The sequence below is a fragment of the Cyanistes caeruleus genome, chromosome 4, assembly GCF_971803275.1.
Source record: "Cyanistes caeruleus chromosome 4, bCyaCae1.hap1.1, whole genome shotgun sequence".
Classification (NCBI taxonomy): Eukaryota; Metazoa; Chordata; class Aves; order Passeriformes; family Paridae; genus Cyanistes; species Cyanistes caeruleus.
The window spans coordinates 24,635,408-24,661,079 of NC_141704.1; the positions used below are offsets into that span (position 1 = coordinate 24,635,408).

At 36.5% G+C, this 25,672-nt stretch overlaps 1 protein-coding gene across 3 annotated transcripts in view; it reads left to right on the forward strand.

The window, feature by feature from the left end:
• TFEC (transcription factor EC) overlaps positions 1–25,672 on the forward strand; it is a 153,443-nt gene that overhangs the window by 84,830 nt on the left and 42,941 nt on the right. The window contains exon 1 of one of the 3 annotated variants that reach the window (XM_086887051.1): positions 3,327–3,391. The exons of the other annotated variants lie outside the window; for them this stretch is intronic. The gene's annotated coding sequence lies outside the window, so the exon portion shown is untranslated. Of the gene's footprint in view, positions 1–3,326; positions 3,392–25,672 lie in introns of those variants that run through there. 3 annotated transcript variants of the gene reach the window in all.

Genomic DNA, 25,672 nt, shown 5'->3' on the forward strand with positions numbered 1-25,672 from the left:
TCTTACACTTTTTCAGAAAGTTGCTCCTCTTTTTGTATAATTTTTCCTTCAAGTGAATAACAAGACTTTGGGAGAGAAGAAAAATCGTTATTAAAAATACACACAGACTTGATCAAAATAACTTTGATGGCTAGGATGATGAATACAGTCGTTCTCTTCCTTTGACAGATTTTTTTTGTCTGAGATTTGAGAGCACCAATATTGATTTAGAAAGCTCTGCAGCTCAGTTTTAAGTGAAATGTAAAACTTCTCCATTTTCTCACCTATCAGCCTCCATAAAAAAAGGAGGTGCTCTTGCAGGGAAAAGTGCTATTCTCAGTTCAGATACCACAACGTGTTTATGATGTCGGCCTTAACTAAACAGCTCCCTTTATGTGACTAGGAAAGAAAGACTATCTTTATTTAGGGTTGGAGTTTTCTCTGTAGCAGCTGGATACAAGTCTGGACCCTAGGCCAGACTGTGGGACCTCTACCCCTTTGAGGGCATTCTGCCCATCAGGCACCCTCTGCTTTTCTACTCTCTGATGGAAGTAGTAGTTCGACAACAGTAGAAGCCTATTCCCTGCTCTCCCTCTCCTGCAAGGAGTGGCACTCCAGAGGAGTGGCAGAAAGCTGCATGTGATTGTGCAGCAGATTGGATCCTTTTGGACCAAAAAAAATTTCCCTGAAACACTCAGGGATCTACTCGTGATTAGCAAAATTACTTTTATGCGCTAAAAATGGATTTTGTCTGATAGCAGAACTAACTGTAAATGGAAAATGAGGAGGAAGAGGGGCCGAGGGACAGTTGTATCTCTCAAACATGCTCAGTTCCTGTCTTTTAGTGAGAACAGGAACAACTTGAGACTTTTAAGGACGTTTAGCGGTTGAGAATTAAAATATAACTCATTGCATTGCTTTCTAGTAGAGAGTGCACAAAGCCTGCAAAAGAGAAGGGAGTCTTGGTTGCTGAAGGTCAGCTCGTGTTTCAAAGGCTGACCTCCTTTGAAAAGGGTCTCTCTGCCTAGTGTTCCCATAGGAAGGGACCCAGAGGCTGGATTCACGCTGGCCTGCAGTCAGGGAAGAGCTGAGCTTCCGTTCAAATCACTGTTCCCTGACAGAAAAAGCATTTCAGTGCAACCTTAGGTGTCTTTGACTAAGATCCAGATACTTTCTGAAGCAGGGTCTTCATTTGGCTGATATTATGTGCTTGAAAATCTCAAAGGCTGTAAACTTTGCAAAATCCGGATTAGTCTTTGCTGTAATTTTTTTATCTTAACTTGGTATGGTTTCATTTGGCCTGATATCTACTGCACAATGCCTTACAGGAACTATCAGCAAAATATGGGCTGAAATGGTCTAGGAGAGAAAATAGTATTTTTTTTCTCAAATTTCTCAAATTCTCAAAGGGAAAAACATAGGATGTCAGTAACTAGACTCAGGGAGAATCTGTGTTTCTAAGCTTTATTCCTAAACTTTCCTATACCAAATTTATTACCAAGTCTTCCAAAGATAACAATATTCACCATGACAAAGCCTTCTGAGTTTATTACGTAAAAGGTTTATATATAGTAGGAAAATAATATGATAATGGTACTTAAATTTAATTATTTCTCTAAAAGTCATTAGAGGAAATGTTCATAATTTTGGAACGGAGCTGACTTCTGTGATCAATAGTTTGTACCCCCTTGCAAAATGTGTTTTTTATACAAAAGAATAAGAAATCATGTCTAGATGTCAGGGAAAAGTATGGAAGGATGTAGAAGGGCACAAGGATGCTGAAAAAAGAATCCTGACCAACCACTTCTCGTGGAAATTATTGAGGTGGAAGACAGAAACAGGGAAGAGCTGAGCAGAATGTTTTAGATATTATATCTAAGCTCACATGTCTTGCCCAACCAAGAAGAGTGTGACTAACCCATCTCTCTCCTCTCCCCTAGGGCCAGGACTTCAATTTTTTTGTGCCCTTTGCCTCCTGGTCTCTTCCATGATGGCTTTTATATCAATTGCCAGAATTTTTCTGGCTGGAGGTTCAAACAAGTTTTCTCATGAAAAAAAAATAAACTTCTGTGAATGTTGTCTTGTTTGTAGACCTTTGAATCCATCTAAAATTTTCAAGTGCCCTGCGGGGAGCTAGGCTGTCCCTGTCAGGAGTAGAGCTCAGGGGAAGGCAAGTGCATGTCCTACTATCTCTTTTTAAGTTTTGCAATGCTGTGAGGATAGCAGTGACATCTTCAGCACTTAAGAAAGCATCTCTGTTTCAAAGTCCAAGTGTTTTATCTGTCTGAAGTTTTTGTCCCTGAACAACTTTTGGTATATTGGATCTCTTCCTTGCTTGCCTGATATCAGAAGCACTATTAACTTTTTATTATTTTTATTAGTATTGTTGCTAAAAATTGTAAACTGCTGCTTTAACCTCTGGCTCCTTGCATTTGGTTTTGTGCAATGCAATAAAAACTTGTTTGTGAGAAATTTCAAAATATTTTTGTAGCTTTCAAGTAACTAAAGAACAATTAAACCAGAAAAATGCCATGTTAGTTGTAGCTCATTTGTCATTACTGGTGTCCTCCAATACTTGCCTCTCATGAAGGGTTAGATGAATCCTTTAATATTACACAGAGAATAATACAGTGTGACAGAAAATGCCGTTCCTCAAACAAAATTTGTGGGTGAAGCTCCCACATTTGAAAGTATTTGAATATGAAGATTCAAATATGTCCATAGCACTAACAGCAGTGTTAAAACTAGGCTTTAAAGAGGTGAACATACATCCTTTAAGGCTCTAATATATAGCTACTACTGTAAGAATAATAATAATAAAAAAAGCTTAGGGGTCTTAGCGTGATTTCTAGTGATTCCTAATTTGGAGGAATTAATTGCATTATATGAGGCTATCCTGACCACAGAATTTTTAATCTCAATCTGAGGTAATCATATCCTCAATGCAACATAGACCTGAGTTCCCCTATTAAATAAATAAAGCCTTGATCCATATTCAAGTTCTTTTCTTGAGTCTCCTTGCTGTGATGAAAGTGTTATCTCATCTTGTATTAATTTTGTCTAGATATGTATATATTATGAATATTATTATGCTATAGCTTCTGGGGAAGGTTTTCTCATATATTTTTGAGAATTTTAAACTGTTAAAGTAATACTTAAACTTCCCACCTCACTTAAAAAAAAATGTGTTTGTGAGAAGAGGGTGGTGTTATGCAAGCCCTGTCTACAACAGCCTTTGAAAGTCAAATAGAGAAGCAATTTTGTAGTGGTTCCTTAAGAAGCAAACTTTGTCCCCACCCTTCACGGGAAGGGAAGCAGGAGCTGTGAAACCCCTGTGCTTGCTTCTCTTGGCATTACTGACCTCCAGCTGTGTGGTCATGTCTGCCACCCGTGCTATGGCTGAGGAGCTAGGGTGAGTACTGCGAGAGACAACTAACTACCGCTTCTAGGGAATATTCTGCTTCCTAGTGTCGGGGAAAACCAGCTGGCAGGAACTAACCTGGGTTCAGGGACTGCAGGAGAGGATGCAGGACCTTGCAGTGGTGGCAGCAGCACTGAGCAGGGCCCGAGAATCTCTCCAAGCCTGGCAGGCAGAACCAGGCTGTTGAGCGAGTGTGTGTGGGAGCAGCAGCTGCACAACAGGGCTCAACTCTGTAGTCATTAACAATCAATTTTAATGCTTGTATTTTAATTGCCATTGAAGCTGCAGTGTATTTTTGTGGAAGGAACTGGTTGGTTAAAAAGATATTTCAATGCCTTCTGTATTTGGACCACATTACAATTAAACTATTGTACTTCTATAGCCATAGTGTTGCTCCACAGCTAACGGGGTTTAAGTTAGACCATTAACTTAATAAACTGCTTTCTGAGGAGAAAAGAAGATTTGATTTCACTGTTCTATAAAATTAAACTTGTTGTACTACAGAAAAGAGCAAATGATTTTTACTGTTTATTTACACAGATCTTCTGTGGAGTTCAGTGGAAATTTTGCCGATTAATTCAGAGCAAGGCTCTATTCAAACAATATTTGCATGACAGCACATTTTTTCACTGTGCAGTTTACTGCTTTCACTGATCCATTTTATATTTGATTATTAAATAATTTTCAGAACTATAGTGACTTTAATGATGGCATGTACAGATGTTAAGACCATGTTTATGGATGTATAGACAGCTATATTCATTCACAACTAAACTCTCCACCATAAAAACTCGATTTTAAGTACAGGCAATTTGTCCTCAAGGGAAAGGAAAATAAAACCCAGTGATCTAAAAAACCCCTAATAATGGCCCTCTATCCTCCTAACCTATAATTACAATTTGGTATCTAAAGAATTTAATGATACTTGGTCTTTTGCCTCCACAGCCATGGACAAATCTGTCAAATTTGGACGTCCAAAATGTAAATGAATTTTCAAAGCCTGAGAGTGATTTAAGAGCATGGTCCATGATAAGATCAGTGGAGACTGACATTCTTTAGTCACTTTTGTGGTTCTCACAAGAATATCCTGAATGAATACTTTCACATCAAAGTCAGTATGCTCCCTGAAATGCTGAGCAGAGCAACTGATTTTTGGAGAGCTATACATAAAGATATTCTGGCACTACTGTGGCAACTTACAGGATTGGGTACTAATTTAGATGCCTAATTTTAAATCAAGGTTAACTTAAAAATTCCACAGTTATTTATCTCAAATAATATAATAAAGCTGCTTCTAGTTAGCTCATCTTATCTGTATCATTCTAAAAGATTGACATGTGAGCTGAGCCAGTTGTTGTGGAGAAGCAAGATGTAACGCAGACCAATTCACCTGCCTATTTTAGACATAATCAGTACACAACTCCTGATTTATTTTAAAATCCAAAACTTGCATGAATTTGTAAGAAAGAAACATAGCAAAAAAAAAGTAAAAAAAAAAGAAAAAAGTAACAATGCTATATTTGAAGCCATGTTTCTCTTCATGTTGACACGCTACCTGTTCCCCAAGGTCAGGAACACCCAACACCTCTGCTGAGGGGGAGGTGACAAATGTGACCAGGAGCTGTGAGGAATAACACTTGCTTACTAGAGACACACTTCCATACTCTCCAGGGTAACTGTTGGGTGAATGCTGGGGTGAGGGTATACATAATTGTAAATGTAATGTGTTTAAGGAAACAAAGGTGTAAATCAGGTTGGTAAAAGGCAAAGTTTCCCCTGAGCTGTGTATTTTCCTGGTGTGTTTTGTTTCAATCCACCACTCTAAGCTGCTTCACTTTGATAGAGTTGTCCTGCCAGTACATGAGACAGTGAATGTTCCCAAACAGTTGTTTTCTCTGCACCAAAAGCTACAGGAACACAGTGAGGATCCTTTGGCAAAAAGGTGTAGTAGGGTTGTGCTGCGGAGTTACCTTGAAGCAGTAAGCGAGGAGCAAGTGAGCAGGGAAACAGGATTTGTCTCACAGTCATTCTTTTACTTTGGGAAGCTTCTTGGAGCTGTACCAGTACTGTACCAGCACGTTGCCCATCTAGATGATATGTAGCAGGGCTGGTCAATATTGTGGTTACATCTGCCTGTGACTGGCCTTGTTCCAATGGGACAGATGCTGCTGAGCTGTGAAAGCACAGGCCTGCAGGCTGTTGTCAGCACAAGGCTGGGAACAGAGCAAACTCTTTTCTGCAAGCAATAATTATACCATGGTTCAGTAAAGGAACACTTGCAAAGCCCAGTGGAGTGAAGCACAAAATAACCTTACTGATCAAACAGCCATACCCGTTGGGATCTATTAACTTTTCATCTTGGCAGAGACTATACAGGTGTGTTCAAAACCTGTTGGTTTGATGTTTATTTCAGGAAAAATTAAGCTAGGATAGGGGAAGCTGCTTCTCAAGTCTCAGGCTAGACAGGTTTGCCTTTCCATAAGTGAGATCCCCCTCTTTAACTCCCTGCAATGGCTGGATTATCTTTAGGGGATGAAGTGAAATATTGTTGTGCAAAATAATTTTCCCCTTTTTTGGGTATTTAATGAATTGTGACATTGAAATGAAGTGTAATTCTGTTCAATTAATGTAAGTCCAACCAAACTCAAATAAAACTTTACTTAGAGATTTATTAAGTCTAAATGGCTACACAAGCTGTGTTAGAGGCACTTCATCTTCCAAAAGGATCCAGTCCCTCAGTCATTGCATGGGAATACACCCTCACTGTCCTAAGATAAAATTCTTCACCATATATCTTGGATCAGTTTTAATTAAGTGTGTGTTACTGATTTTGTCATACTTCTCTGAACTTCCTTCTTGAGTCACAGTCTTAAGCAACAGCTGAAGGTTTGGGATGGGGAAGGGCTTTTCTGGAAAAGGAGGAGCAGGACATTTTGCAAGATAATCAGGCCTTCAATAAAACCCCAAGAACAACCAAAACAAACTTTCAGTTTGTTTTACAACCAATTTCAGACACTGTTTAAGGGAAGTAGGGAGTCAAACACAATTCCACTGTGAACCAGTTCACCAATAGATTTTACCACATATGCTTTCAGTTGTACTGATATGAAAATGGCCAAATAAACAGGAAAATTTGGATTTTTTCTGATTATTATATGAACTGATCATGACAGTGCTGTAAGTGTAAATTCAGAATCTCTATCACATACTTTGTGGATTGAAAATTTGGAAATATCTTTGATATCATTTCACACTTTTCACATCTTCCATTCTGTTAACAACATAACTTCCCTTTCTCTTCAGAAATTCCATAAATGTAATCAATATGTCTGAGAACCATGAAATATTCTTTTATAAATTCTGCTGTTTTTTGCAGAAATGCAATTGCTTTAACAACATCATGAACAGACATTTACATGTAAATGTAAATACAAGCTGTCAGTGGATACTGTCAATATATTGACAGTATTCAACATGAAATGTGTTTCACACGGGGGGGAAAAAGGAGGGAGTGCAGAGATAACATGAGAATAGTTTAAAAACCAGGAAGTTCACCACCTGACAGAAACATGAATGAGATGGCAGACTTAAAAGATGAAAGCTAGGAATGATGTGGTGAATGAACTAAAAAACAAAGATGTTAATAAAATTTATAAACATTTGTAGTCCAGATGTTTACTTACACAAAATTTAACCTGTGAATCAAATACATGTTGCCTCTCTGTTCTAAACTGAATCTTCTAATAAAAGAAGTCAATCTTCTTTTTAATTTCAGTGTTCCTAAATCTTCAGTCTCTGGGCTTGACATCTATTTTAAAAAAAGGACTAAAAATAGGAAAGTGAAGTATAATGACTTTGAGCAATAACAGCATGACTCAGACTACTTTTTCTTAGAGTCCACTGTTATCTCAAACTAAGGAGGGACTCTGTTCAGTTTTAGTTTCTAATACTAAGCTATCATTCTGGCAGAACTTCGGTAAAGACTGCCCCAATTTTTGTTGTATAAATTATGATGCCATAGAAACTTTAATTAAAGAGATGCAGATACTCAGCTACTATATCTCACTATTTAATGAAATGAGTTATAATATGTCATGATCTCAGACAATGTGACCAGCATAAAAAATAAGGATGGTCATTTACCTTGCTCATATGAGATAATTCCAGAACCATATAATTGTCAGCATTTGTAGCTCAACAGCATTAATATATGTAACGATGACAAAACAAAACCTTTCCACTGCAGTGTGGGAAATTTTCAAATTCTTTTCCCAGAAATGTTTCAGGACCTTTGGGATAACATAATTCCTGCTGCTGGTATCTGGCCACTTAAGGCCCCCTCAAGCAGTAATGTCTTGAGGTGGGTGAAGCTGCTACACAGTGAGAGTTTCCTGTTCTCTTTAGGGAACTACAGACAACTGAGATTGACTCTGCCCATGCCTGTCTAATGTCTCTGGGGTGCTTTCTGCTCCCCCTCAGAGTGCATGATCTGGTTGCTGTTCAGGGCACTCACGAGCTATTCAACATCTGGAAAAAATTTGATTTTTCTGAAAATGAGCCCTGAGAACAGACAGAATCAAAATATTGTCTTTCTCCTCCTAGGAGTAAATAATTCTGAGAGAGCCTGTGCTCCCACAGGTAAAGGAAGTGTATGTGTTTCCTTAGTGCCTACAGATGTTTGATCAGGTCTGCAGCTTCTCTTACTCTATAGTGAAGACTTTGAAAAAAGATGTCCAACCAGTTATAAACACCAACAAGAATTTAGCTTATCTTTATAGTTACTAACATAATAGCATGTTAAAATACTCCTACGTTTTAAACCAAACTGAATTAATCAAAGCTATCTTTTTCTTTGATGCACATGAATCCTGTTCTTTCTGCAAAATGCTCAAAGGGTTAAATTAAAGATGAAATAGAACACAGAAACATGCAGGATAACCTCCCCCTCCTTCAAACCGTATTTAAATGATAAAAAGCCTTTCTACAGGGTTAAAGTCAAATTGTAGATTTCCTGTTATATTTAATAATGTAACTCCTTCATACATAATGATAAAACTTTATTCTTGTAAATTCAATTTTTGGAATTACCATAATTACTTATGTCAGAAAATAATTGAAACAATTTATTTTCTGTTTGTTTGAATATTGCTTAAGCTGACTATTTTTTATGCACAAACATTTTTCTATCAGTTTTTTTCAAAGGACTTTATGTTTAAAGATCTTTTGAGTTAATTCCATTGGTTCATTATTTTTCTCCACATTGCTATTTCTGAATTCATACTATTTCAATTTGATTTTATTTTAAGCTATGTTACATTTTTTATGCTAGCAAACTGTGCCAGAAGCTGCCAAAAAAACCCGTGTGTCAGTGAGGACAGTAATGATTTAATATCTGTAAAATGTCAACAAATTTATTAAATGAAATTCAATAAGATAGCTTCAAATATATACATATTTAGCAGCTACTGAAAGTCTGTGTGCACCATTGTTGTTTTGCTCATTTTTGTCACACAGTACAAGGAAAAGCATCAAGGAAATAAAAAATATCATATAAATATTGTTATTCAGGTTTTTTGAGCTTTGCTTAATATGCATATAGATGTGCAGAATTAGTGCAAGTGAGGAATATTCATAACTCAATGTTATGAAATGTTAAAGTAAAATGAGTTCAGAGAACTCTTATTTGGAACTTCCTATTTTACCACTACTAACTTTTGGTTAGAATAAAAAATTAAATTAAATATTTGTATATTCTAAATACCTGTTGTGTTTGCTCTGTGCTCAGGGACAGAGCTCTCCTTTGGAAAAGAGGAAGGTGAGGAAAAGGAGTAGCAGATGTCTTTAAGTTAGGCACTGCCTGATCAGCTGTAAGACAACTATATCCATTTATGATTGCAAATTAAGAATTCCCTAATCTAAAAATGAAAATCACTTTTTGCAGGGAAAATAGACAGAGACAGCTTTTTTTCATATCATCAGCTTATCCACTCCTCTTTCTAGAAGAGGGGAAGCCACACCTAAGTAGGAATCCTTGTGTTCTTTGTATGTTTACCATACCTCTTAGATACATTTAGAAACCAAAAACTTGTTGATATACTTATTCTGGGAGTGCAAAACTTCACATAAAATTTTGAATCTAAACTAGCCCATAAATGGACAATATTGGTTTTTATTTAGTCTCAGCCTTATTGAGTACTATTTTTTCAACATTCCTACGTTGAAAGATGCAGGTGTACAAACCTGTGCTGTAGTTTTGAAAATTGTCTACCTATGTTACCCATTATCCAGGAAACCCTACTGTGCAAAGCTGCATAAGGTTGTGGGGATTGTACTCTGCTAATTGAATAACTGGTGTTCCAGGTGGAGCCTGAGGTGGGATGCAAGTGTTGTGGTGTCTGTCTGACCTCCTCCCACATCTGTCTCACTTTCATGAGCACAACAATTTTGCACACTATTATTTTTTTCTGTTAGAAAAGTTGAGCAGTTGCTGCCAGCCTACATAATGTCTGGCTATTATAGTGCCTCCTTTTTTTCATTAAAAAAGGAGCTCTGAATATTCTTAAAAAGTTGACATTATTTCATTAGCTGTTGCTGGTCTACGAGTAAGCCTACTGAAAAGGGTATCATGTTCTCTGCTGGATATCTCCATGAATGTTTCTAAAACATGACTTCCCACAAGCACGGAGGACCATATAGCAAGGCAATTAATAGGCATGGAATGTGTATTCCCAGACTGTTTCTGTTCTCTTGTTAGTTCAGAGTTGTATTGATTTTTACATCTTTCATAAATGTGTAAGGACCCAATCAAGCACTCCAAAAGACAGAAATGGGTGTTTGTTAAATTTCTCATCCCTTTTGAGTTCATCAGTTTTAACAAAGAGGTTTTTATATAAAAGGATTTTTTACCAGTATTACAGAAACAGGTTTCAGAATGTATTCCAAAATTAGAATTTCACTATAGGAGCCCCAAATATTCCAGTATATTTAAAAAATCAGGAAATCTGACACGTTGTAGTACAACCACAAGGTGTTTATAACTATTGGCTGATTATTCCTCCTGGGAAACTTGTGACATGGCACAGAGCCTGAAATTCTCTGCCAAGCTTGCAAAATATATAGTGAGAAGGGTTTCTGATGTACCATGGGATTTTAGGAGCAACATGGCTACTGAAGGGTGCAACTGTATGGATCAAGGAGGTGACAGACACTGGATGCCTGAAAGTAAGTTTATGATGGGTTGGAACCACATTCCATTCCTTTCCTGTGCTCCACTACTGCTTTGTGCTTCTATAAGGTAATATATAAATAATAATAAACTGTAATGGACAGATTTTTCCTGCTGATATTTTGAAGTAGTATAAATGGGCAGAGAACTTATGATGAGTGTAGAAGAGCAAAAGTCATCCTGTATTGCGCTCACAAAAGAAATATGAGAAAGGGAGGTCCATGAATCCTTGTTGTGAGCATTCATCAGTCTGAATATCTGATGCATATAAGCATATATTCTGATTTTCCCATGAACTTCAGTTATGCTTTCAAGAATAATAACTAATTCCTGAATTTTAGACTCTTACCCCAGAAAAACCTTCTGGTATCTGGCTATACAGGCACTGCTGCCAGCCTCAGATACACCCTAACTCTGTCACATCCTATAATGAAAAAGAGACTGTCCTTATTAAAAGAAAATAGAAATGACACAGTGAAGATGAATCATCAGATTATTTTTTTAATTATATAATTTTCAGTAAAACTCCAGCAGTTGAGGTTTGTGCTTTCCAAGTCCCTATGATAATTTTAATCCACTGCTTTTCACCTCCATGTGGACTAGCATCTCTCTGTGCACTTTCAGCCTACAGATCCATAGAAAGAGTTGCAAGAGCTGCAAATCAATAGAAATCAACTGCTTAGTGCCCTATCCAGAGCAACTCACTCATGGCACATCACTGGGGGGTCAAGCAGACATGCAGAGGCAGTTTAGGGATGCTGATCACTTGTTAGCTATTCCTGGTTCTTGACCAAGGGTTCAAAGATCCTTAGAAAACATAACAGTGGTAATCCAGCAGAAATAATTTTACAGAACTAGACCTAGAACATTTTTTACATGGACATAAACTAAATGGACAAGGAAATGGCTCTTATTAGGGAAATTATTTGTTCTCATGTCTCCTTGTATATTGTCTTGCTGCTGCTGCTGCTATGAAGGGAAAGCTTAATCCTAAATTCTTGATACTGATTGAGTCAGATTAGGCTTTTAAAATGCATACATTCATACACAGTTACATATATATGTACGTATGTAATTGTGTGGGCACACACATGCATAGAACTAGGGTTTAATCTTAGTGTCTGAACTAGCTGTGTAGGAACTCTTAGTTATTTTAGTTGCAAAATTTGTGAATGTTTACTATCTGTCAATGCACTGAGCATTTTTGCACAGTAATGGCAGCATTAGTGAAATATTAGGAGCATTTGATGGGCCTGCTGGGACCAAAAGCTGTGGTGTTGGGTGCTGGACTTATCTGGGACTAGAAGCTGACTACTACTGCAAGGATTGGAAGTGGAGTCATATCTTCCTGAAGTAGATTCATAGCACATATTTTTTCCTACAGTAGGCTGTAAAACATATGAATTAGAACAAAACAGGCAGCTTGTTCTCCACATAGAGGTTAAGGGTCAAGGTGAGGCTATAATTTATTTGTGGGATTTATCATGTGGTGGTGCTACTTGTGTAAACAAACCTTTTAAATTTAAGTTTTAGAGTAAAGCAGGAAAAAAAGTAAGTGAAACCAACTTAGAGACTCTTGAAACATTTTTTGGGAAACAACTGACAGAAAGGTATTTTATGGACATGCTGCACCATTTCATAACAGACTTGTTTTGAGCTACTAGAACTACAGAGAACAAGAGCTACACTTCTTCTTCATTAGGCCAAGTCCCAGTAGCTTGTTTCACAGCTCTCATAGAGGTACAAAAATGAAAGGGAATAAAAAGCCCAAAATACGTTTTTTGTGTGTGTTGAAGACGCTGGCTTTGAAAAATGTAGGAAGTGTAACTTGTCATCAGGTGTAAGTGGGCTTGGCTGGCTGTGGTTCCACTGCAGCTGCATTAAATAACACAACCTAAAGACCCACACATAAATATTTTTTTTCTCTCATAATTTTGAAAGCAAACCCACTGATAAACTCTTTCTTTTAAAACAAAGAATGCATGTAAAAATGTGTCCTCTATATTCATCAGACATAGTGCTGAATTTGATAGACCTATCATTTTGTACGCTACATATATTGTTGCTTTAATGCATTCTCTCACTACTTTGATAAAAGCCTTAAGATGTTGCCACTAGTCCTTTGATGTTTCCTTCTGATGTTACAGTACCTTTTTTTTCTTCTCTTCCAAAAAATCTGTTTTGCATAAACATGAGCAGACAAGACATTTCTAGTAAAGGATAGAAACATCAAGTTCTATCAATAAAAAGACAAAATGAGAAGCTATATCTAGAGTTTTATATACTCTTTTGAGGCCCTTATAGATGAATATTTTCTAAATATTTTAGAGAAAATATAATAATATTTCATTAGTTAAAGACGAAAAACTAATCTTGGCTGCCATGAATTTTCTTGTGATGTAACAATTAATTTTCTAATAAACCGGAAAAATAAATCTTACAATGGCAAGAAAGTATTTTACTGTCTGTTCTTGTCCATAAACTACCAATTTCTTAACAGGGATTTATAGTTTATTATCCAAGAGAAAAGACTGGATTTTTATATTTAACCTCAAAGTCTTACATTGTATTGCTAAAAATAAAGTTGCTTAATCTGTTTGTTTTCTTCTACTGCAAACAAGTAAGGCATTATTATTATTATTGGTGGTGGTAGTAATAGTAGTAGAAGAAGAAGAAGAAATGTTTCAATTCAAGGTCCCAGTGAAGAGGTGGTGACATTGTCCCAAGGGGACTGGAATAATTGTTGCCCTCAGAATTTTCCAAGATGAAAAAGATATACTAATAGTGATAAATAGACACTGTTATTCAAACTTACCAAGGAAAATTCAAAGTCTTGCTCAAGGCTGTACAGGGAAGATGTAGCAAGCGCAGGGGACACAGCATTCTTGAGTGCCAATCCACTGTAATTTAAATTACTGGCAAGTATTGTGGAAAGAGTGATTTTCCTGTGAATGGCATGATTGTTTCGCTGCATTCAAGAAGAACCTAGTGTAGTGGAGCCACATCATGGTCTGGTGATTAAAAAATGTTAACTTAAGCCAAGAAAGCCAGTTAGTTGTCTTATGTCTTCCAAGACATACATATCGTCTGGCTATTCAAAGTTTCATGATCAATAGGGATAGGAGTCCATGTAAATAGGAATAGTATATTCCTTCTTTTTCACACAACTGAAGTATGGTATACTTCTTAAAGACTTCTTTCATAGCTCATTAATGCAGGATGCTGTGGACAATTACTGATTAAAGCTCCAGTCCTACAAGCAATTGTCCATATGACTATTTTCCCTGAAATCAGTGAAAGCCCTTCTCAGGATACAATGGAAAACTATAGATAGTTGCAGCATCAGGGCAAGAAAGGTATTAGCAAGGATAAGGACATCTTGAACTTAGAAGCAAAGATAAAACCAAAACAAACACTTTCACCATCACACCTCCAATGAGGTGGATGGAAATAAAATAATTAAAATAAAGGGAAATAAAGTAATTTCCTTGCTACTTAGCAGGGAAATCTGGGAAATGGAAATAAGTAGGTAAAACCCCCCTTCTATTTATCTGTGGAATCAAAAACTATTCAATTATAAAAAGTTCTAGAGGAACAGAAAAATGGAAGGAAAAATTGAGAATTAATATTTATTAAATACATTTACTTCTTACCCCTCTACAAATAATTTACTGCTTTTGTGTCCACCTTCTGTGTTCTCTGTGTTGCTAAAGTGAAAGTTCAGACATAGGAGGAAGGAGATGTGGCCCAAGGAGGTCAACATCTGTTGATCACTAGTAGAGAACCACTAAACCACCCCCCATTTTTCATCTCCAATATTCTATATATGCTATTTTAATACTGATTGATTTTAGTGTTCAGCTATAAAACAGAATTTGTAATGTGTTTCATTGATCAGGCTGTAAACAATCTCTATATGTCAAGGATTATATGTACATTTCTATTTCCTGTGGCCTTGTAGGACACTTGCTGCAATTCTCTTCCTTCCCTTCCAGTTTTCTTACCAGCCTTTCTCTTTTGCTTACCCTCCACACATTATCTTCAGAGGCAATGTCCAGATCTGAAGCCTACAGTGAAATGACTTAGAATTTTACTCTACAGCAGCCACGAGCACCATGAGTTATTTTTACTTGTCTTGCTTCTGTGCAGACTTTTTTCTCTATCTGTCACATCAAGGGAACCCCGGAGTGCCTTATATCAGACCCCCCAAATGGTGGACTTTAAAAGTTGGTTTAGGAAATTAATATCCATGTTCACCTATCTTCTAAACACTCTTCATTGTATTCTAAATCCTAGGACTACAGGACACCCCATATACTGAAACTAAGATCTGTAAAGAGGAATCAAGATTAAAAATGTTAACTGGAATTTTCTGTGACTCTTAATGACTCCTCAGCCAAAAAAATATAAAAATCTGCAGGTCCCTTACTGCTCAGTATTTGAAGTATAGTTAGTAAAAAAATGAATTTCTGCCCAGGACTTCTCTTCCATGAGACACTATTCCCCTCCAACCCACAGTAGTTTTTACACAGTGGACACACACCTTTCACACTTTAACATAAAATCTGTTTCAAAAAAGTTTCTGTGTGCATCCTCTTAACAGTGAAACCATGCTGCTGGTACTGTCTCCTTGGTTGTGAGATAGGCTGAAATTTACTTTAATGAAGAAATAAAAGCTTTAAATTATTCACCTTCCTATCCTCTGTCTGTCCAAAATTTACCACCTTGAAGAAAGCCTTAGCAACAAAAAAAAAATACATATTGTTTGGATCCATAAGATGATCAAAACTCCTGCTGGGAGTATGACTGTTTCTTGTTTTGCTGGTAGTCTTTTGTATGATTCCCAGCTCATGCTGGCAAAGAACTTTCTGGCTGATATACTCCTGTGGTGTCTTGAGCTTCATATCTAACATCACGACACTTTGTTCTGTAAAAATACACAGAAGTCTCCTCTTCTCCAGTTTTCCTTTAATTCTGTTAAGGCTTGTTTAAGTTTTCATTATGATGACAGACTAATCTGTCTTTTCCTTTACAGTTGCTGTGGTTTAACCTCAGCAAGCAACTAAAAACCACACAGCTGCTTGCTCACTTCTCCTTCCCCTTCCTCTCCACCCAGTGATGTGAAGGGGAGGAAAATCAGGAAGAAAAGAAAAGAAAATGCAACTCATGGGTTGACATAAAGGAATTTAATAATTGAAGCAAATAAAAGATAATAACCATAACAAGGACAACAGTTCTGATACTACTTCTAATAATTGTAGTAGAAAGGAGAGGGAGAGAGGGAGATAAGTGATGCACAATACAGTTTCTCATCACTTGCTCAATGATGTTGTCTCTGAGCCACAACTGTCTCTCCCCTGCAGGTAAATTTTCCCTTATTTATATTACATTAAGGGGGTGTTGGTTAGAGACGGAAAGGGCAATACTGGGCATGTAGTTTTGTGGTGAGGAATATCCTTTTGGCCATTTAATGTCAGCTGTCCTGGCCATACTCCCTCCCAGCTTCTTGGGCAACTCCTCACTGGCAGAACACGAGTCACTGAAAAGTCCCTGACTTACAGTAGCTACAACTTAGGAACAACATCTGTGTATTATCAACATTATCCCCATACTTAACCCAACACACAACACTGTACCAGCTACTGAGAAGAAAATTATCTCAGCCAGGACATTAGTTTTATTCTGCTTGTTTTCTTTTCAAGGGCTTTTCTTTCCCTCAAGTGTTATGGTTAGGAATAGAGGGAGAACCAAAATACCCTCTAAGTAGGAAGTGATCTTAATGTTTTTCCTATTGCTTTGTATTCTGACAGCTTTTCTTTCAAGGCCCATTTTTTTATGCTTACATTATCAGCTTAATCTAGATCATCTAAATTTTCTATTTTAAATTTGTCATAGTGTTTTCCTCTTTTGAAATTGTATTAAACCCAGTTCTTGTTTTGTGGCTACTCATCCTGAGTCAGCATATCCTCTTCTTCCAGCTGCTCTGAACTTTGCCTCAAAGCTTTCCAGTAAATAGAAGGATAATGCCATCTCCAAATCTCAGGTGACTCGAGTATTCTTTGTTGATACTATGGTTAGTTTCTCATTCAAGGTTTACAGTGACTTTACCAGGGAAAAGGGTCTTGCTGACATAACTGAAAAGGACCTTTTCATTTACCTTGTTAAATGTAAATTTCCACTGAACTGCACTATAAATGTTTTTGAAGAGAGAAAATCTACAATAATTTAAAATGTATTTTTGGAAGTGAATATGAATGTTCAGTAGTCTCCATGAAAATCTTGCTTCAAGAATTGAAAATGTAGGTTAAATTAGCTGGGCTAGAGACTCATAGATTAATGTGACAAGCTAAATTCTTCGGCTGAAAATCCAGCCATGAGGAGGGACAGCAGCAATTTTGCACTTCAAGTAGTGGGATTTTGTAATCTTTAGAGAAGGATACTCCTACCTAATGAAGAGATCATCCTGACTAACTGTAGGCTGTGCACTCATGCATGTGTGGTCAAAGAAGGAAGAAAAAGGAAAGAAAATCTCAGAGATCAGCACAGCTATAGTCTGAAGCCATGTTTACCTATGCTGTACTTTGTGTTAATTTTCTGTAAGAAAGCCTTCCTCCCACTGACAAGCACTTATCCACCTGTTAATTCAGTGTGAGAGTCCTGAGGGCCACTAATGAAAGGATAAAATCTGGACTTGAGTGAGAAAAATAAGAGTATTACCAAAAGTTAATTGTCTTAGGTATATGCTCTGCATCCAGCTAACAGAAGTGTGATGAGCCTGAGTAAATCTCAGTGAACTGTGTTGTTAAACTACTTTGAGACAGTGCTGAATAAACTGTGATTGTGAACTGGGTTGAGAATAACCCTAGTATTTTATGTTGAAGATAATTATCTCATTCCAGATAACAATAATAACAAAAAACTACAATAGGAAGAGTTCTGTGTCACGAACCATTTAGGCATTGTGGTCTTTTGAACGGCAACAGTGATGACAGAACGACAAAAAAAGATTGAAGGAAACTGCTAACACAGCCATACTGTTACGCTATTGATTTCTTCTGGCACATACTATTCAGTTAATAACGCATTTAAGACACAGATAAGAAGTTTATTTCCTTAAATGTTCTGTATCACTTCTTCTTTAGCTGAAATTCCAGCCAGAGTTAAGGAAATGCCCTTATGAACCGTTTCTCCTTTCTTCCCCTCCAACCGACTGGATATAGACAGACATGTATTATTCATGGCCAGATTTGTACTAGTCTTTTCTTGTTTGCCATTCTGTGTTTGGGTACCCAGGCTCTGGGGCAGTGCTGTTGTGTAGAGGTGATAAAACTGATAGAAGTCCAGGTACTGCAGGTAGGTGATGATGCTGACCAATCAATAATTCTGTGCTTTTATCTTTCTGATGGAAATAAGGCTAACTGATTCATTTTGCATGTGTGATGGAATCACAGTTTTATCTGCCAGCTTCTTAAGCTAGACCACAGAGACTAGCATTTGCCTTCTCTCTGTAACATGGCCTAGTCATTATGCAGCAAAATGCTAATTAACTCACTTGATAATTAAATAAATTTGTTAATACTGATAAACTCCCTTACTGAATCATAGTGTTAACATTCACAGTGCACCATTTTGTTGCAGTGCAAACACTGTGACGTTTTCCTGCTGAAAGTTCTGTGGAAAAATACTAGAGGATTCTTTAAAATACTTATTATTAAATATTCTTTCTTTCAACCAAAAGTACTTCACACAGATACATAGATATCACAATAATTTTTCTAGGCAACCCTAACAACTTCTTTTTAAGTTGCACATTCCTTTCCACATTAGGATCGTTTAATTTGAAAGACTTGTTCTGTACAATACAGCTTATAAATAATGCTCTTAATAATGGCTTACCAGTAGAAAGCTTTAATTCCATATTCACACAGAACTCTCATTTAAACTAAGTGGGAGTTTCTCTTGATTAATCCCAGTAAAATCAATCATCTTTTGTTAATTAATGTTTTTATTTAGTGGCTATTAGGTGGAAACTGCTAAGTAGTTTGAGCTTAGCCTAATATCACTCCTACAACTCCAATTCTATAGTGTCTAGTGAGTGCAAAAAGGTTTGTTGTACCTAAATTGAGATGGAAATTCTGCAGAGTACAACTGTAATACTGAAGAACATGTTCTTGTTTCTGCTAGCCTGACTTTTGATTCTATTTATGGTGGTTTTACAGCTGTTCTGGTTCTAAGTTTTTTTTAAAGGCTGATTTCAGAATGTTAAGGCTGAATTTTGATCTTTGCATATTAGAAATGGTATTAACTTTTTTTTACTAATTGAGTTAGTACTGTGGAACATATTGTGAACTAAGATTAGTTTTAGTACACATCAAAAGGCAAGACTGATTTCTCAGTTCAGTACTGAAAGTACCAATTATGCTATTTTAGTGAGCTTTCCTGTCAACTGCAGAGTGCAGCAAAACTTAAGTGTTTGGAGCTTTGTACACTGTAAGTGCTCCCTAAATAAATTTTTTGCTTGCCTTGTCTTCAGCAGATGCTCATAAGTGTTAGTCTGAAATGGATGTTTTCTGACTCAGACATACAAAATTATAGTTCAGAAAATATTCCTCAAAATCAATTACAAATTTTTAGGCTAACTTTTATATTCATGATAATTTCTGGTAATATTATGTGTTTTTTCACTTACAGCTAGGCTCTTTATTTAACTCTTATTTTTAAGAATAGTGACCCACAAATTCTTTGAAGTTATTAAAATATTTCAAGGGCCATGTGCTTAATGCATTTTAAATTCACTGCTACTACTCTCAGTCCATAAGTGGAAGTTTATTGCTGAAGTACACAGATTGCCAGAGTACACAGATTTCTGGCTGATGTTCAGGTAATGAATAGTAAATAATATTTGCCAACCCCATGAACAGCATGTCAGCAGCATCCTTGGGCCATGAACACACTCAGACTCATTGCCACTTACAGACAGAAAATGTATTTGGGTACAAAATAGGCCAGGCAGGTTTTTAAAAAATGCTTTTGCCAGCTGATATGAAATTTATTTTTTTTTTTTTACTTTTTTCTCAAATAGCTACCCTTGAAGTGCCATTCCTGTTTTTGACAGAAGCATCACCTACTGCTGTCAGCTAACCCAATCTGCTCGCTTTGTATGAAAGCACACTCTGTGGCCAGATCCTAAGCTGGCTTAAAATGATGCTGCTGCCTTGACTTCACAAAAACCATGTTGTGAACCTGAACCTAAGATGCCTACTTTGAAAGCTTCCCCCCTTGCCCTCTTTATCATTCTGAGACTGAGGAAATAGAAATAGCACATTTCTCAGACTGAAGCTAGTTTTGTCTGTGCCTTTACAGAAGCTATAACCCTTCACAGTCTTAAAATATCTTGTCCCACAGATGAGCCTCCCCAGTGTGACTGTCTCACCAAACCACCTTATGGCACAAGTTTTATTTCCTCTGTTCTTGCAGTGCATGGGCTGGGGAGTGCATATTTCTTTAGTTCATTTTCAAAATGAAGGAGGATTGAAACACACAAAAAAGGGGCAGTAACAAGCAGTGCTGTCATCTGGTGGTGAATTTGTTACCACTTTTAACAAACTGACCATGCCTTCCAACCAATAAGCTCCCTTTTTTTTTTTTTATTGAGGATGTCGGTGTAGTCCCTTGGCATACATTCATGAAGCTTTCATATTAGAAACAGGCAAAGCCTGAGATACAAAACACTTAACTTTTCAAACTTTATTTTTGTGGAAGAATAGCACACCAGAGTTAGGTTTACTATGTTCAGGCTTTGAAATCTTCTTCAGCTCTCACTGTAAAAACAATGGAGTCCAAAGGAATGAGGAAGTAAGGACAAAAAGACACCTCTCCCTCAGATATATACTTAAATGTGAGAGTGCTGTTTGCCACTCTTACAGTTTTACCATCAATACTTTCCTGCCACGTTATAGTTGATGTGTATCTTTGCATACTAGGAAAATACACCTTTTAGATTTAGCTTCAAGGCTTTAGATCTGTTTTGTGGGATGTAACTGAACAAGAGGGATATTACTGCCATCACTTAATCTCAAATGACACAGTGTATACTCCTCTGGGGAGCCAGAGAAAGTCTACAGCAAATGACAAAATTGTTACTTCATGATGCCTCTTCATACTTTTTAAGGCTGACTCCTTTCTGAGTTCTCTTAACCTTTAAAGTGAGACAAAATGAAAAAAAAATATAGTTGCCATATGAAAAAAATTAGAAATCAAAGAAAAAACCTAAGTATTTTGAAATTATTATTACACATAAGTGTAGTACACATACCAACTGCATTTCTCCAATGTCAGACCCATATGACAAACTTTAGAGATGAATAACAAAATAGACTATATGTGTATTTATAATATAGTCTGTTGTACAGATGTACAGACAAATACAGTTGTCTTGTCTGAGTTCTTTCATTGGAAGTCAAATAGTTAAAAATGCTGAAATTAAAATATAAGCTTTTATGTCCACAAGAATTTTCCTTGTTTTCTATTAGCCTGTGTTATATGAGTCCTATATTTTGGAGTAGATTTCTTTTAGATGTATGACACTTACCAGAAAATCTGGAACTGCTGAATAAAACACATCATTCTGATGGTGACAGATTTCCCATGCTGCTATAACTAATTTCTGCGTGTGCGTGCTAGTCATTGGAGTTGACAAATACAGAACTTTTAATGTTGCTATTTAGTTTCCCCTACAAGGATTGAACAACCCACACTGATGGAAATTCACTGTCACTAACATTTTTAATTCAAAAGGAGATGATTGTGCTTTCTATATTCAAAACTGATTATTTTTGAGCCTGTTTGTGGTATGCTCTTCTCCATTTAATAGCGACTTAGTAGCTGACCTAATTTGAATAACTTCTGGAGGCAGAGACAAGTAGTTAAATAAAGGTATCAGGACCTAGCTCTTTAAATTATACCTAGCCATACAGAAAGTTTCTTTACATTCTTGAAATGCAATAGTCATATTCACTGTCCTGTAATAACACCAACAATAAAGAGGAACAGGAACAGTAAAGATTTATTATATTCACAGATTTCATGAATCAGTGAGAGCATGGACAGGGTCACTGTGCAGAGTAGAAGTAAGGATATTAGCTGGGGTTTCTTAATTTGATTGTGAACCATTGTTATGCTTGTGTGGCCTATTACTTGTAGTGGTTGGTTTTATTCACAGTTTAGATTTTCAACTTAAATTCCAAGTTAAATCAAAGGGATGGTTTTGTAAAAATACTTCCTGTAGTTTGCTTTGCTTAACTTTATAAGATGTTTTTATAGTGCAATGTTAAAAACTTGATTCTTTTCTACCAGTGAAGACCATAAAGTCATCGAGACTCATTGTTATTTTAAAACATGACAAGCTGGCCTTAAGACCTTAGGGATCCTTTCTTCAGAAGTCAAGCTGGTGATGGATAAGAAGCCATCAGAGCTGTGTGTATCTTAACTGCAGGAGTTCAATTAAGAAGCCAAGAGTGTCTCAGGTACACGGGTGCAAATGGAAGTGCTCTCTTTGATAATGTCTCTGTAGTTGCTCAGTGCAGGTAGTTGGCTTCCCCCAAGTCATTTCTGATTGCACAAGGAGGTTAGCACAGAGGAATACCTGAAAGGACTGAGCTCCATCAATGTTCAGTGAGTGCTAGAGAATACCACAATGGGGAAATGTTATCAAAATCCCAGTGCCTGCACAGGGATTTGTCAGGAAATGGTTAGCTGTAAGATCTAGCTTCTATTAGCCACATCCCTGAGAGCTCTGCTGCCTTTCTCCTCCTCAGAGAAACACTGTTTTGCTCCCTATTCTGTGCAAAGAAAGTTTTCTCACCCAGCACTGATTTCTGAGAATCTGTTTTGCAGTTGTTTTGCTCCCACATTCCTCTTGCTTTTCATAATACTTGAAAGTGTGATGGAGAATTTCCAATTACTCCCACTCTACCCTACATTTATCAGCTATTTTTAGACATTGAGAGACCAAAATACACAAGGAGTAGTCATCGTTGAAGACATGGTCTTTGTCAATGAGCTTTTAAATGTTTCTTCTTCAGTCCCTCCACCCTTGAAAGAATATTCACAAGTTCCTGATGAATATGATGTCAAAGGTTAAATAAGATGAGAAATAGTGCACTAGAGTCATATGAGAATTTTTTCTTAACCTGAAAGCTACTGTAAGGCATCAACTAAACACAGTTGGGTATATGTAAGTTTCCAGACTAGATGTCTTTTGTATTCTTTCTTCATGCATATTAATGGGAAGGTCTCATCTAGTCAGATCAAAGTTCCTATAGGAAGAATATTCACATTAAAAAATTAATTACTGTGTTTAGCTTAAGTAATTAATTGGCATAATCACGCATGCTTTTATAAATGAAACATTAAAGTGAGCAGCTACAGTATTTGGTGATAGTCTTTAGGATAGAACAGAAGTGTATAATTCCCAAGTTAAATTGAATTTTCATTTTATTATGGAATAATTTTGCAAATAGTCTTTCCTCAAAAACGTTTAATAAATAGAGCAGGAGAAACAAACAACTGATATTCATTTGTAATAGATGTTAAAAAGGATTATTTCATAACTAAAAATGCTTTTTTTTTCCTAACCCTTAAAATACATTTGAAAGTCCTCAGATACAGAGCAAAAATAGTCTGTGTTTTGACTGTGTTTCTTATCTTAAAATGGAATTAAAATTTCTGGGTACTTACGGAACATTTTAATAATTAAGAGTGGATAATTAAATGCTTATTTTCTAGTACAGTGGCTGAAAAGAACATGAAGTCCCATCACTCATTTGCAGAGAGGCGTTGTGTTCAGGACTGATGATAAATGATGCAATCCTATCAGGGTAAAAAAAATTTTCTTCAAAAGCTATTAAAAACACTGAAACAAAGTAATATCCAGCATAAATGGCAAACTTCAGTGAAGTCTGCTGAGTTCTGTGCAGTATTCTATGGTCATCTTTAAGCTTATTATTTTGTAGCAGAGATTTAAGCATTTATTAAATTCAGAGTGAATTTACATCAAAGGTTGCCATTAAAATAACCAGCTCTCAGGTCCAAAACCCCACAAAACTTAAACACAGCAAGAGTTATCAGACCCCTCATTCTAATTCCTATAAAGTCATGGCCTTTTGTATTGCATCCAGTTATTACCTTAGTACTCAGCTTTGAGTCCAGGAATATGTTTGATAAAAGTAGACCTTGGATTTGCATACTCTATCTCTCCCAGAAAGTTATTGATCCTTTGTTTGAAGAAAACAGTAGTTAGAGAACTTCCTTTTGTGTACTTCAGTGTTTATGCACACAGTTTCTTCTGTGTCTCACTTCAGCTTGTGGCTAGTGGCTCTTAACATGCCCTTTGTGCTAGCTTTCACATTCAGCATGTCCCATGATTTTCACAATTTTTTTCACAAACTGACAAGAAGAACAAGAAAAACTGAGCTTTAAGCTTTCATTGAAATACCCTTTTCTCAGTTTTCAATTGTTTCCATTGCTCTTTTCTACATACTTTCTGTTTTTCAACAATGTTTCAAAAATATTTAGGGTAGAAATATTTTTAGGCTACCATTATTGATCTTTCCTGATCTATAAATAAATTCAGGGTAAAGCCAGACTCCTATTCACTATTTTTAATGCAATTTTTTTCTTTCCTTCTATAGCATGAGTAGGACACTCCTGCTGAGTTGCTGGCTTGTTTTGACCCCAAATTTTTTACAGACTCATCGCTCAAGGTGTTCACTTCATTGTTGCATCCTGCATTTCTACCTCCAGTATATGCAGATTTGTGTTACTCTGACTGGGAACTAAAAATATTTATGCTTTTTAGTTTATATTTCATTAGTCCCAAATCACTGATGTTAAAATAGGGTAAATTCAGTAATACAAGACTGAACAGCCCCTCTTTCTGATGCCAAGCCTTTGCTGATCACTCTCTTATGCATGTTCGTTAGCCAATGCTTAATCCAGTTAAAACACGCTTTATTGATACTGTGCAGTGCTATGTTTTTAATTAGAATATTGAGTGATACTAAGTCAAAAGGCACACAAAAGTTGAAGTGTATTATACCTACATCGTTACCTTTGGCAACCTAACTTAAAATCTCATCAAAGAGCAGAAGTAGATTTGTTTGACAAGGCTTATTTTGCACAGAACTATGTTGACTAGCATTAATTATATTCCTATCTTTTAATAATTTATTAATTGAATCTCTTTTCAGTTTTCCTATTATTTCTCTCGGGAATGATGTTGGGCTGAGCAGCCTGGGAATACAGATGTCACCTGCTTGCTCTTAGTGGAACACCAAGAAAGATGTAGCACTGCTGCTTAATGGAATATCAATGTCATTTTTCATTCCTTCTTTAGGTCCCCTAAATAGGTATTTTTTCTAAATTTTGACATGCTATATATTCTTTTACTAGCAAAAGAAAAATTCCATCAGCAAATTGTGAAGTAAAACATTTTATGTAAATAAATTGCTGAAAGTCTCGCTATGCCATTGTGCAATGTATTAAAAATGAAAGCAAACTTGGTGTGAATATGGGAAAAGATGTTGCACAACTGTACTGCAGTGTTACAACAGGATGATGTGTGCTCAAATTAGAAAGAACAATTGAAGAAGTCTGAATATGCATCTGTAGTTCTGAAAGGCTGTTATGTTCTTGTTCCCAGAACTGGCTTGTCAGTGAGATATAAAATAGAAATAGGTACAATCTGTTTCCAGTGCATTGAGATCTTTTTCTGGATTACAAAATCCATCTCAAAGTTTTCATTTCTGTTTCAACTTTTTGGAACTGGTGGAGTTATAATATTTGCATTTGTGTTGGATGGTTTTGACTCCTTTCATGCTTGAAGCTTCTGGTTCTGTGTATACTTTAAATTCGTTCTGTTTGGGAAAGCAAGGTATTAAACAAAAGCAGTGCCTATTAAGGGAGTTAATTTCCTTTCATTCCTCAAATAATCTGGGATAAATAGCATTTAAAGTAGATGGCTGCTCCAAGAGAATGTCTGGGAGGAG